Raw genomic sequence first — 13,473 nt, forward strand, 5'->3', positions numbered from 1 at the left:
ATTTTTTTCCATTTTTGGATAATGTTGAATTATGTAATTTTGAGTTGGAAATGACTATGAAGTCGATTAGTTCTATCTAATGAGACAATTTTATGATATTTATTAATTGAACTAAAATTGATGAAACAATTATGTTTGCTTTTCAATTCAATTAATAAATATCAAACAATTGGCCCATCGAGTAAAATTGGTTCATTGCATAACCATTTCCATTTGGGCTTATGATTTAAATTCAATTGTTTCGATTATGTTGAATTGTTTAGTTTGAGCAAATGGATTAAACTTTAAGCTCTGCTAATGCTGAATTATATAGTTTGAGCTCATGGTTTTAACTTTATGTTCTAGTTATGTTAAATTATGCAATTTGAGTTTTTAGTTTAAAGCGTGTGTTCTTTTTTACACCATATTAGATTAAGTTGTAAGCAACATTAGAAGTTTGTGATAGCTAAGTAGTCGTGATGTTGTTCATGTCATGAAGGTTCAAAACCCAAACCTATTGTGGTGTTATTGTTGAATGCTCAAATGGGAATGAGGTCTCTCATTTGTGACCTCAAATTTTCTTAGCTTAGGTCATATGAAATTAAGTTTGCAACAAAGTTATAAAAAATATAATAAATTAAGTGTTATATAAAATCAAGTTCTAGATGTTTTAATATTTTATCTTACAAAAATGAGCTATAGATCATGACAATATTTTCTTTTTAATGTTAAGTGTCATATAAAATCAAATCATAGATAAAGTTAAAATTTTATAATACATTGAGTGTTATATAGAATTAAGGTATAGATGTTTAGTTTATTATTTATAGATAATAAAAAAATCTATAAAATAAAAAATATTATAAATCTTACTTTTTATATGACAAATTAAGTTATCACTCATGATTAGAAAAAAAAGATGAAATTTTATAATAAATTAGACAATGATGAAGGTATTTGTCAAATAATGTTTTTTTTTCCTCTAGTGGCATCCCTCAGTCATAAGATATTATCTTTGTGTGTAAATTTTTTTCTATCTTCTCTTACGATAAGATTTTTTTTCGTAAAATGAAGTATCATATAAAATTTAACTATACATCACGAAAAAGTTAAAATTCTATTATAAATCAAAATTATTATGAAGATTTTTGTCAAATATCTTTTTGTCTTCTCTAGTGACATCCCTTGGTCATAAGATTCTCTCTTAGTTGAGATTTTTGTCTATGCTTTTTTTGAAATAAGATTTTTTTCAAGTTTTTAATAAAGTTGAGTTATTATGAAGATTGTAAGGAATTAAGTTATGCATCACAATTTTTTTTTTGTTAGGTTAGCAAAGTTAATCTAGGCTATCCTAATATCGTCCTCTATGTCAAAATAATACTTTAGTCAAAGCATGTAGTGGTTTTATCATAAAATTTTGGAAAACCCCTATCTCTAACTGTAATCGAAACAAATCTCAATTTCATATTTAAAGCTCTAAATCATAGTCCACCAACTTGTAAAAGAGAAAGTAGTATTTTCTACCAAATTAAAAAAGACAAAGGACATATCCTTTATGGAATAGTTTATCCATAACCCTAGATTACCAATGCCTATTAAGAAAACCCTTATATTCACATAAATACTGAAACATTCATCAAACATTGCTACAAATCCATTTTCATACCTCCATTCTATTAATATCAAAAATCTTCAAAATATTGTTGTGTATTCCATATTAAATTGTAAGAGATAGAGAAATAAACACTTGAAAGTATCTACTTATAACACAATATGTATTCATTGTACATTTGTCAATTTAAACATTTTGCTTCATAACTATAATATTCTGAGAAGTATATTCCATAGTATCAAGATTCAAAATTAGGTATTTGTATTACTTGCCCTTGTAACTCTTATTCAAGATAAAATTATAACCTATGTATTATGTCCATATCTTTATCTTCTACATATACAATTTTCTTATCTATCTTAAAAATTAAAAAGCATACACTTGACTTAACCCTTGGATAGGAAAATTATGCCAATCTTACCTAAGGTAGTAATTACTTAATCCTTAAATTACCAAACCTAACACCCACTATAAAACTTAATTCATTCTTCTTAAAGGATTTGGTTAATGTATTCACACTCCATATTTACAGTGGCAGATGAAGATGGACATGGTTTTTAATTTTTTAATTTTTAATTTTATTTTATTGGGGAGGGGTCATGTTTTGTCTTTCATCCTTATATTTTCCTAATTCTTGCTTTCCCTTATCACCACCAGTGATAATACTTGAACTCATTCCACGTTTAGCAAGGTCTCAACAGATTTAAATCCCTTTGCTAGAAGATATTCTACCCACCATTCATTTCTAGGAGCATCCTTCATCTGGAACCACTTTAAGAGGAAATCAATATTTATGATTATGTCATGTTTCATCTTCTCAAAGGCATTAGTATCTTGTAGTACAATAAGGGACACTTCACAACATACTCACTAGAGTTTCAATCCTCATCTTTTTCTTATTGCTATGAAGTAGTTTTCTTGGTATGAGATCATCACATTTTCATCCATAGTCTCTACTACTATTTCTAAGCTCCACAATAATTCCTTATTAAAACCCTCCTACATAATTGGATAGAATTATCTTGCTAAGTTCATGTTGGAGATTATTAGAGATTCTATTTTTCAAAGATGGTTTGAGAGTGCAATTATTGCTCATTATGTTTGGCATCCATGGTTTGTCATTGATGTCAATATATATGTTTATCATATAGAATATAGAGATTGGTTTGTTGGTGATATAGTTTGTTTTCCCTATTCTTGTAATTGTAATGGGGTGATGGTTATCATGTAGAAACTCTATGTTTTCCATCACATATGGTGTTGAATTATTTTGTTTGAGTTATAGTGGATTTGATGCATACTAGTTATCATCAGTATTTACTAGTGAATTGTCTTTGATAATGGCCCAATTTTTTGTTAGAAAAGTTTTGGTGGTGTCAGTTTGCGATATGTGATTTGACATTCTTCATGGAGACATATACTCTTATATTTCTATAAATTTTCTCAAGGATTATTTGTGTGGAAGTCAGTCTAATCATTAGACATAGAAAGGGAATTTATTTCCTGGTCAGCTTGGTCTATTGGTGTAAATAAGTATTTACTATTTACACTTTACTTAAGTTTACTTCAGATAATGTATATTCATATTAGTTGTCATGTTCTAACTAGGAGCTTGCATATTCACATGTTTTTTCATGTAGACAACATAGTAGTTTGCACTCCAATTGAGCACATGTTGTTTACTACATCTCTTTATGGGATACACCTTTCTATTCTTATCCTCACATTGTTGCATACATTCATGCACAATGGAGGATAATCCACTCTTGGTGGACATGTGCTCAATTGGTATGCTTATCTCTTTGCATGAATCCTAGTCATCTTAATTGCTTTTATATACAAGGTTCTTCTATGATGTATTCATCCAATTATCTGATTAATCCATTCTCATTTGATCATATCTTGTCTCTCTTGTGCTATCTCTTGAGCTTCTAGATCTTGGCATTTCATTCATTCCTTAGGCAAATTCTTACATGGTATCAGAGCTATAACAAATTCTTACATGGTATTAGAGCCAAAGGAGTGTTCATTGCATAGTCATTGGAGAGAAAAAAATTTCCAGGTCAAGATTGGAGCTTGCTAGTGCAAATTAGATATTGGCATCACATTTAGAAGGTCAAAAACCCCTAAATCAACTTTTGTTTCATCAAAATCAGACATTTGAGGAAAAATCCATAGACATTTGATTTTTAGAGGTGTGACAACAGTGATTCAGGAAAAATAATTGTATAGGTGATTTTCAAACAACTATATCTCCCTCATACGGACTCAGTTTTTCGAGCAAGTTTTTTTTGTTTTGGGGTAGAATTTTTTGATCTACACATTGTTGTAGGTTGTTTGCAATCTTTGTTCCTGAATTTTTCTAAAAATTGCAAATCCCAATTTTTGTAACTTCAAAGGCTTCGTTTGAGCTCATATGGACACATATTTAGGTGCTATTTTTTTGAAAGTACATGATTTTGTGTCTACTTTCTAGATCTGGTATCAAATTGGAGAAATTTTGAGTAGACATAATACTTTCAACATTTGGACATTTTTGGCCTATTTTGGCACTTGTAATTAATTAAATCCTTGAGAGGTCTCGTGTCTTATCTTGTTGAGTCGTATATAGCTTCATATTTGTTGTTGTAACTATCAAAATCAGAAGTCTACTTTGGTTCATTTTGACAAGTGGTAATTATACATGCACTAAGTATAAAGTGTCAAAGCATCTATTTTGCAGAGTTTCTTTCTTTTTTCGCATTTTGCAGAGTGCATTGATTTTTTTTCTTAAGATAAGCACATCATGGGTAAAGTCATGGAATTGAGAATCCATCCTGCAGTTGTATTTTTTACTAGGGATAATTATGCATCATGGGCAAAGGGAATAATTACATATTGTAAATGGATAAAACTCTTGCCTAATCTTTATGGACTTATTCCTAAGCCCAAGTGAAAGTTCAAAAAGTTAGCTTGGTGTGATAGGAATATGTGTATAAGGGGATTAATTGCTCATAGCCTTGGTCCATCTTTCTTCTCTGAAGTTGATAGTAAGCTAGAAGGTATTAAGTGCCTACACACATGTTGGATTATTATTTGGAAACAATTTGGAGATCCTCGTGTTCCTCCATCAACATAAGATCTAGTTGTAGATTGTCTCCTTCCACTTGATGATGTTGATAACATTCCCTATGATGAGCATACCTTATGGAAGATTCAAACTTTTAATGATATTGAGAGTCTTGATGATCCAAAGACTCTAGTTGTATCTACTAATTGTCCTACTAATATTGCATCTATTGTTTCTCTTGATGATGATTGTATTCAAATAGCCATGGGTTCAAGTGATTCAGTGCAACAGGATATTCATTGTCTTCCAGACTCAGTTCCATGGGATGACTACTTGGCAGATATTTCTAGTTTATTTGTGGAGTCCTACATTGTAGATTTGGGAGACACTGTGGATGACATTCATCTTCTCTTTGGTGAAGATTACTTTAGTTATTGCGAGGGAGCATGTTGACCCTCATCTTCATTCTCTACTTGATCAATCTTTCGAGGTTGATATGATGGTAGATCCTTTGATAGAACAATTGGAGGAGGTCACTTTCCCTTCAAAGTGGACACTTGAGTCTTTGATACATGTTCTACATTCATCCTCAGTTGATCCTAATTTTTATTTTTTAGCAGAGTGGCATAGTACACATGATTTGGATGAGGCACTTTTTAGTATTGACATGGGGACACTTGAGCAGGTTTCAAAGATTCCATACATTTTGAGGTTTCTTCCTACACAAGGGGGAGGCTTCTTTGATACACCTTTGGTTTTGTTTCTTCGTAAGGGGAGGAATGTTGTTCTACACTCATGGAGCAGTTTCTACATCAAGTTTGAAGCATCTACTAAATTTCTACATTCTACATTAAGGGGGGGTTACTTGGTCTCTCTTTCACTTCTTCTCTCTTATGGGGGGGATCTTTTCCTCACATGAGGTCTTTCTCTCTCTTATTTTCTTTTATTGTACTTATCTCTATTTTTGGAGGGGGGGGGGGGGGGGGGGGTTTCCCCTGTAGTTTTCCCTCTTTCTCCTCTTTATGAGAGATTGCATTGCATCAATCTTTTGCACTTGCATCATGTACATGGGTACCTAACATGGCCTACTAGCTAGGACCCATCTTGCATTATTATCTATATTTTGTGAGGTTAAGTACATTTCCCTAAGTTGCATTGAAGGGGGGGGGGGGGGGGGGGGGTGTTGGTGTAAATAAGTATTTACTATTTACACTTTACTTAGGATAATGCATATTCATATTAGTTGTCATGCAAACATCTAGGAGTTTGCATATTCATATGATTTTTCATGTAGACAACACAATAGTTTGCACTCCAATTGAGCACATGTTGTCTACTACATCTCTTTATGGGATACATCTTTATATTCTTATCCTCACATTGTTTTATGTACATTCATGCACAATGGAGGATAATCCACTCTTGGTGGACATGTTCTTGATTGGTATGCTTATCTCTTTGCATGACTCCTAGTCATCTTGATTGCCTTTATATACAAGGCTCTTCTATGATGTATTCATCTAATTAATCCATTCTCATTTGATCATATCTTGTCTCTCTTGTGCTATCTCTTGAGCTTCTAGATCTTGGCATTTCATTCTTGCCTTAGGCAAATTCTTACATGGTATCAGAGCTATATCAAATTCTTACAGGTCAAGAAACCCATTGCATTAAATTTTTGGATTATCTATTGGATTGTTAGTGTGTTGATTATTATTGTAAGGATTTAACATGTGTTTTAACTATCACATATGCGATTACATTGCTTTGTATAGTTCATGTTTCTATTAGGTATTATATTGAGTCAACCTAATATATGCTTGAGACTTGTATATGTAAATGAATTCATTTTTTAAATTGGGATGTTTGTTGTTGGATGAGAGTTTATGGATGCAAGGCTTGATCAAAGAAGAGATATGAGTCAAACCTAATGTTGTTCTTTAAAGGAACTGTATTGACATAGTTTATGCTTTTGGGCTATTTATTTTATTGGATTATTGCTCATAGTAAATTGTTCTTCACTCTTTGGGTTGTTATCATTTTTGTATTACAGAAATGAGCTCCAAGTAAGTGCCTAGATACATTTTTTGTTGGAAAAATGTTTAGAACTCTCCCATGATTCATGAAAAGGGTTTAACTACCTTCTATGTACTATAAGCTAAATGGTTGTATCTGGCACTGACAAAACATTCTTTTGGTGCAATGATAACCCCATTCTAACAAGTGGCATCAGATCTTGGTCGCAGGTTCAAATCCTCATACCATTGGATAATGTTAAGGGGGAGATTGTTAGAAAAATATTTAGCACTCCCCTTGGGATCCATGACAAGGATTTAACTACCTCTTGTGTACTATAAGTTGAATGGTTTTATTGGTCACTAACAAATCAATATTTTGGTACAACAACAACACCACTCTAACATTTTCATTCCAAATCATACCTTTAGCAAGGTTTTATACATGCTAGTAGATCATCTTGAGGGTTTGATTCCCACAAGTGTAAGGAAACTTGCAAAAAATAATATAACAATTTCCACATAACCCATAATAGATATAAAACAAATATGGAATTGAAATCCACATGCAAGAGAATAGACAACATACCCACAAAAATGTGACCCAAGATATACCCTGGGAAACCCTCATTGAGGGAAAAACCCAGCCTCCAAAAGCATCCATCACCATGTATTATTTAGCAACAATACCATTACAATACAACTATGGAAGCCTTCAATGCTATAGCCAGAACCAAGAAATCCATATGAACAAGCATGAATCCACACATCCCATGCCATGCTTCCAACCTTCACAAATGCTCCCTTGGCTAACCTGTCAAGCCTAGTCTTGCTTAACTCTTTCCCTTTTTGCCTTCTATCTTCACATACAACAACTACCCTTGTGGCTGGTTATATAGTAGCAAGTCCCACAAAACCATCAAGTGGTATTACATAAACAATGTGCTACCTAACCCATTGAATCCACATTTAATATTGAAAATTTAATCTTTTTCCAAATATTAAATAATTACATCAAATATTATCACAATGTTACAATACAACTCATCAAGTATATCCCATGGGAACCTTTACATGTTGCATGCCCATCTAGGTGGTCCTAGGTGCAACATTACATAATAAAATAAAATAATACAATATAACAATATTATGCAATGTGTGCAACAACAATTATCCCAACAATCTCCCATTTTTTGTATATACTACATAGGGTGATGTAGGAGCATCATGGGTGTAAGAGCAATCTTGCATCACCCAAAAATATTTTCGTTTCAGTCTTTTATATTTTAATAAGGACTAGTAGACAGGGTGGTTACTATTTATGGGAACTTGCTATTTTTAGTAAGTTTGCCACACGAGCTTGGAATGTTCTCATTTTCTACATGAAGGTTCATTTGGAATTACAAGCCTACCATAAAAATCTCATTGCTCTAGCTTAAGTATTAGAGAAGTTATTACAGATTTTTGGTGGAAAAAATTGCAGAAAAATCTTTAGGCTCACTGTTGGAGGCCTTAGAGTGCCTGGATGAGGTCTACAATCTCAATGAAAGGGCACTAATGCCATTCCAAGCATGTAGATCAGGAGCTAGCATTTCTAAAAATTGGTTATAATAGCCAATCAGAGCAACAGTTTGAGAGTTATTGCCTTCCGAAGTTGGGCTATTGAAATTTCTAAAATAATTTGTCAGAGATGTATTTAACTCTCTATATTTATTGTTAGGGTTTGTCAACCCTAGGTATTAAGTTAGAACATCTAGAACCTTCCCAGGCGGCATAAAATTGCCTATTTAAGGAAGGCCCAAACATTATCTAGGAGAACTTTGGGTGATAGTTCGCAGCTTGTCTTACAGATTATTATAATGAAAGTGCCCATGTGGGTTAGCATATTGTACTTGTGAATTTTGTAATACCACATGTGTAGTGCAAATAAGAAGTCCATATTTTGTTCTTGCATTTTTTGTTGTTTTTTTATTTTTGTTATGAGTTTATGGTATTAAGGGGAGCACCCTTCATCAAGTGGTATTAGAGCTAGAGTTCTTGAGTGTGTAGACAGATCATCGATTGTGAGGCAGTTCATGCCAAGACCATGTTTTGGGCTAAGTGTGTAGATCGATTGCCGATTGTGAGGCAATTTGTACTAGGGTTTCAATAGAAGTGTGAAAATGCCTCCATGAAGAGAGTGTGGTGGAAGAGTTGTGGGTGTTACACCTGAGGGTTTTTTAGCCCTCCAAAGACAAATGCAAGCATTGGATGAAGAAATGCATAGAGAAATAAATCTTCCTATAAGAGATGAAAGCGAGGATGAGGACAAGTAGACAAAAATGCTGAAGTAGAGGCAATTCTAAATCTAGAGGAAGAAAGGCTTTTTAAGGCCATCTCCAAGATTGGAAAATGACCTAAGTTTGAAGTTCCCACATTTTTAGAAAATCTTAACCTAGAGGAGTTGATTAATAGGATCAATGAACTAGAGGAGTACTTTGAGTATGAAGATATTGATGATCCTGGTAGGGTGAGGTTTGCAAAGGTGAAATTGAAGGGACATCTAGTGGTAGGAGGTTTAGTTGGAGCAAAATAGAAAGGGAAAGGATAAAATCACCAGATGGGATTAGATGATAGCTAAATTAAAGCAATAATTCATTCCCATGGATTATGAGCTTGATCTATTGAAGAAAATGCAAGGGTTGAAGCAAGCAAGAAAATTTGTTCAAGAGTATACTAAAGAGTTCTACCGAGTTCTCATTAGAACCGACCATGTAGAAGCTAATAAGGAGAAATTTTCTTGTTATCTTAATGGGTTATGACCAAGCATTCAGAATGAGATGAGTCTTGTTTGAGTGACCAATGTTGAGGAGGCATACTAGTTTTCCCTAAGGGTTGAGGTAAAACTAAGCAAGAATTTTGATAACAAGAATAGTGGAAGAGGTCATGGTGGAAGATCTAGGGGACAATCTAAAGATGTTGAAAGAGGAGAAGTCCTAGTTAACAAATGAGTCCCGCTGAGTTGTGAGAATGAACCTGATCAAAGAAGGAGGTTCTTTCACACAAGGTGTAGATGTGAAGATAAGTGTTTTGATGTGATCATTCATAGTAGAAGTACTGACAATCTATTGTCAGAAATGATGGTCACCAAGTTAAAGCTAAAGAGGCAGAAAGTTAAAGCTAAAGAGGCAGAAACACCCACATCCATACCATATTGCTTGGATGCAAGATGACCACAAGGTCATGGTCAATGAGCAATGCTTAGTGAAGTTCAAGATTGGAAGCACAGAAGGAACACTGAACATTATCGAAATGCTAGCCAGATATTAGAGGAAGGAGAAAGAAGAGCTGAAGCTTTTGAAAGAGCTATTCAAAGGAGAGATATCCGAAGAGCAGACAGACTATTAAGATAGCTTAGAGTTAAATCAGACCTAGCATCCTAGAACAATTTAGGTTCCTCAGAAGTACCAAGAAATAGGGTGGGCAAGATTCCACTTTTGATAAATTAACAGAGCTCGGTTTTCCTATCTTAGAAGTTCCAAAATGGAAAGGTGAAGGTAAAAGTCAGAGTAGACCCCCTTCCCCTATTAGAAGTCAAGATGCCAACACTTCACATTCCACTTGTCAGGTGTTAGCACTTCACAGAGTTACCACACCTCCAGTTGTTAACTTTCTGCCATATACTGCTAGAACAATCATGGCTGCTCCATGGGTCGCGGCAACAGGGCCGCTAGCACTAAATGCTTATCATCCACTTCCAATTGGTTCAAGGAAGAACTTTCCTAAATTCTTAGGTGATGGGAAAATCACAACAGATGAACACATTAAAGCATTCTTTGCGGCTACCCATATATTGGGGGTGGGACATGAAGATATCGCTGTAAGATTATTTGTAGAGATCCTTACAGATAATGCAGCAGATTGGTTTTATCATTTAGCTAATGGTTCAATAATAGAATGGGACACTATGAGAACTGAATTTGAAGCCAAATTCAAGACTGCGGAAGATGAACATGCCTTGCTAACATAGTCGACTTCAATTAAGAAGCAACCAACTATGAGCATGAGGGATTTCGTTGCCAACTTCAATAAGATTAATAGCAGAATTCCTACTGCTGATAGACCCATGCCTGACAATTTTAAAACTTTCTTTATTAGTGCTATGCCTCCAGACATCAATTATGATCTAAGAAGAGCACGTCCTACTCATCTAGCTGACGCACAGAAGAAAGCTATTGAATGTGAAGATGACCTAATTTTTGCGAGAAAATGGAAATGATAACTTCAAACTAAAGGGAGTTCTAGTAATACCACATCATCAAAAGAAATGATCCAGAAGTTGTCTAATGAGTTAGTAGCAATGAAAAAGCAGTTTCCCGAATTCAATAATTCTTATCAATAGAATTACCAAAACTCACCAGGTAGAAGCAATGAAAGTAGATTTTCGCAGCTTACAAGTTCACAACCTAGGTTGCAAATCAAAGCAGCACCGAAAAAGGGGAATATGTGCATCTTTCATTTAAGATCATGATAGTGAGAATTGTCCGGAGACTATTCATATGATGCGATTGCTATATACTAATGAATTAAATATTTCAGCTTCGTGTTCAGAACCTGATTCCTAATCAAATGGCAACTCTAAAAATTTATTTTTAGAATATGAATCAGATTCTGAATCAAAAGGTGAGTGTTACGCAACTATTGATGGAACCTCATACACAGTACTTACTTGTGGACAAAGATTGAAGAATCAAACCTCTAGTCATACTCACAAAGATGGCTCCAGTCCTTCTACGAGTAAAGCACATACTGGTCAGGAAACATCTACTCCACAAACGGGTAAGGACCATACATCTTTTGATTTCATTCAATTTTGTGAAGAGTCAAAGGTTCAAATTTCCACTATTGATTATTTAAAGTCACATCCTTTTGAGCTAAAGAGATTAGTGGATAAATGTAAAGGAGGTACCTCAGACCTGAATCATAATGTGACTATTGAAATTGAAGATGAAACCTTAACATCTAGCTTGTTTAATCAAGAAGATTCTACTATTTTAGCAACCTTCCCTAGATAGAAACCTGAACCTTTTTATATATCATTGTATATTAATGGATGTAAACTTAGTAATTGCATAATAGATTCAGGTGCATCAGATAATGTTATGCCATACTCCGTAGCTAAAGCCTTGGGGTTGAATCTTACTACAGTGCATGGGAGATGTTATTCTATGGATGCCAAACAAGTCCCTTTGCTTGGACAAATTAAAGATGCACAAGTAGCTCTAGCCTCATTTCCAGAAAATAAACTCCTGCTAACTATTCTAGTAGCTAATATTCTTGCTAGTTATGGACTCCTTTTAAGTAGATGTTTCTGCTGAGACTTAGGAGGAGAAATTAAGTTGGACTGGTCCCAAGCTGTGATACCTATTGGTAATAAAAAGGTCAAGTTAGAACCTGAGGAAAAAGAAAAATTCACAGTCTTGAAATCAGATGATCCCAAAGCTCAAATTTTATATCAGGAATTGGAGTTCGGTAATTATATGTTATTTACTGAAGAAGACTCGATGAAGCAAATAGATGAAAATCAAGATGATTAAATCCCCAATGAAAACAGAGATGTACCAAGCATATGGACACTTGAATTTGATGGAAGTTGTGCTTTCTCAGGGTCTGGAGCTGGTGCAATATTGATATCCCTAGAAGGCGAAGCTGAACCCTTAGCTTTCAAATTAGAATTTGGTAACACAAATAATACAGCATAATACAAAGCTTTAATATTGAGGATAGTCGTAGCAAAAGAAAGAGGGATAATAGTCTTAAAGGAACAAGGTGATGTAGAGCTTATTGTGAGACAAATTAAAGGACAGCACTCAGTGAAGAATCATAAACTGAAGAATTACAGGAATAGGGTGTGGGATGAGATAGAAGGTTTGGACGCCTTCTCCATTAAAGCGGTGCCAAGAGAAATGAATACAAAGACTGACTCACTTGCAGTCTTTGCTTCTTTGTTACTCCCACATCCAGATTTTAAGGATAAGAAATATCAAATTGAAATTATATATTGACCTGCTGTCCTAGATAATGTAGAATCCTGGCAAGTTTTTAATGATGATAAGAGTTTGTAGCTGTTTCATGAAAATGATAAAGTCAGCTTTGAATCTGAGTCTCGCGAGGACAATGAATATAACAAGAGTGGTGAGGTCTGATGAGAGCCAATTATAACTTATTTAATGCCCTATTCTAATCCATGTTACACACTTTCCTACTTACTTCTTCATTCCATTTCCATCCTATTTCATTCCATTTTACCATTATAATGTTGCATATAGTTCAATATAAATAAGTAATGTTTAATATTGTTTTGGGATTAAAATATGGAAAAATCATTGTTGATTGCATTTTACTAATCTTTATTATTGCAGCATGTTTATTTGTGGCATAGATCTTCCTGCCAATCGAGACTGCAGCTTCCTGTCACCTGCCAGTTGGGACTGCAACTTCCTGTCACCTGCCAGTCGGGACTGCAACTTCCTGTCGCCTGCTAGTTGGCACTGTAACTTCCTGTCACATTTGGATGTGAACTATTATTCTTCTAGAATAAAATATCTACTGATGCAATCTCATTTGAGAATATATGTTGGTTGGACACATGTAGTACAATCTATATGGAGTTTAAACCACTTAATATCTACCTTTGTTTCCATCACACGATGACCTCCAGCCATGCAAGGGAAATAATATCAAATAACCAAGGCAAAATTCTTTTGCACATACTCATGTGGGAAACTTTATTAGTATTTAGTTTCCTATCTTTACGTGCAGTTACAAATATGATTCTT

Source organism: Cupressus sempervirens, chromosome 7, assembly GCF_028749045.1.
Source record: "Cupressus sempervirens isolate cs-2001-9-10 chromosome 7, ASM2874904v1, whole genome shotgun sequence".
In the NCBI taxonomy this organism is placed as follows: domain Eukaryota; kingdom Viridiplantae; phylum Streptophyta; class Pinopsida; order Cupressales; family Cupressaceae; genus Cupressus; species Cupressus sempervirens.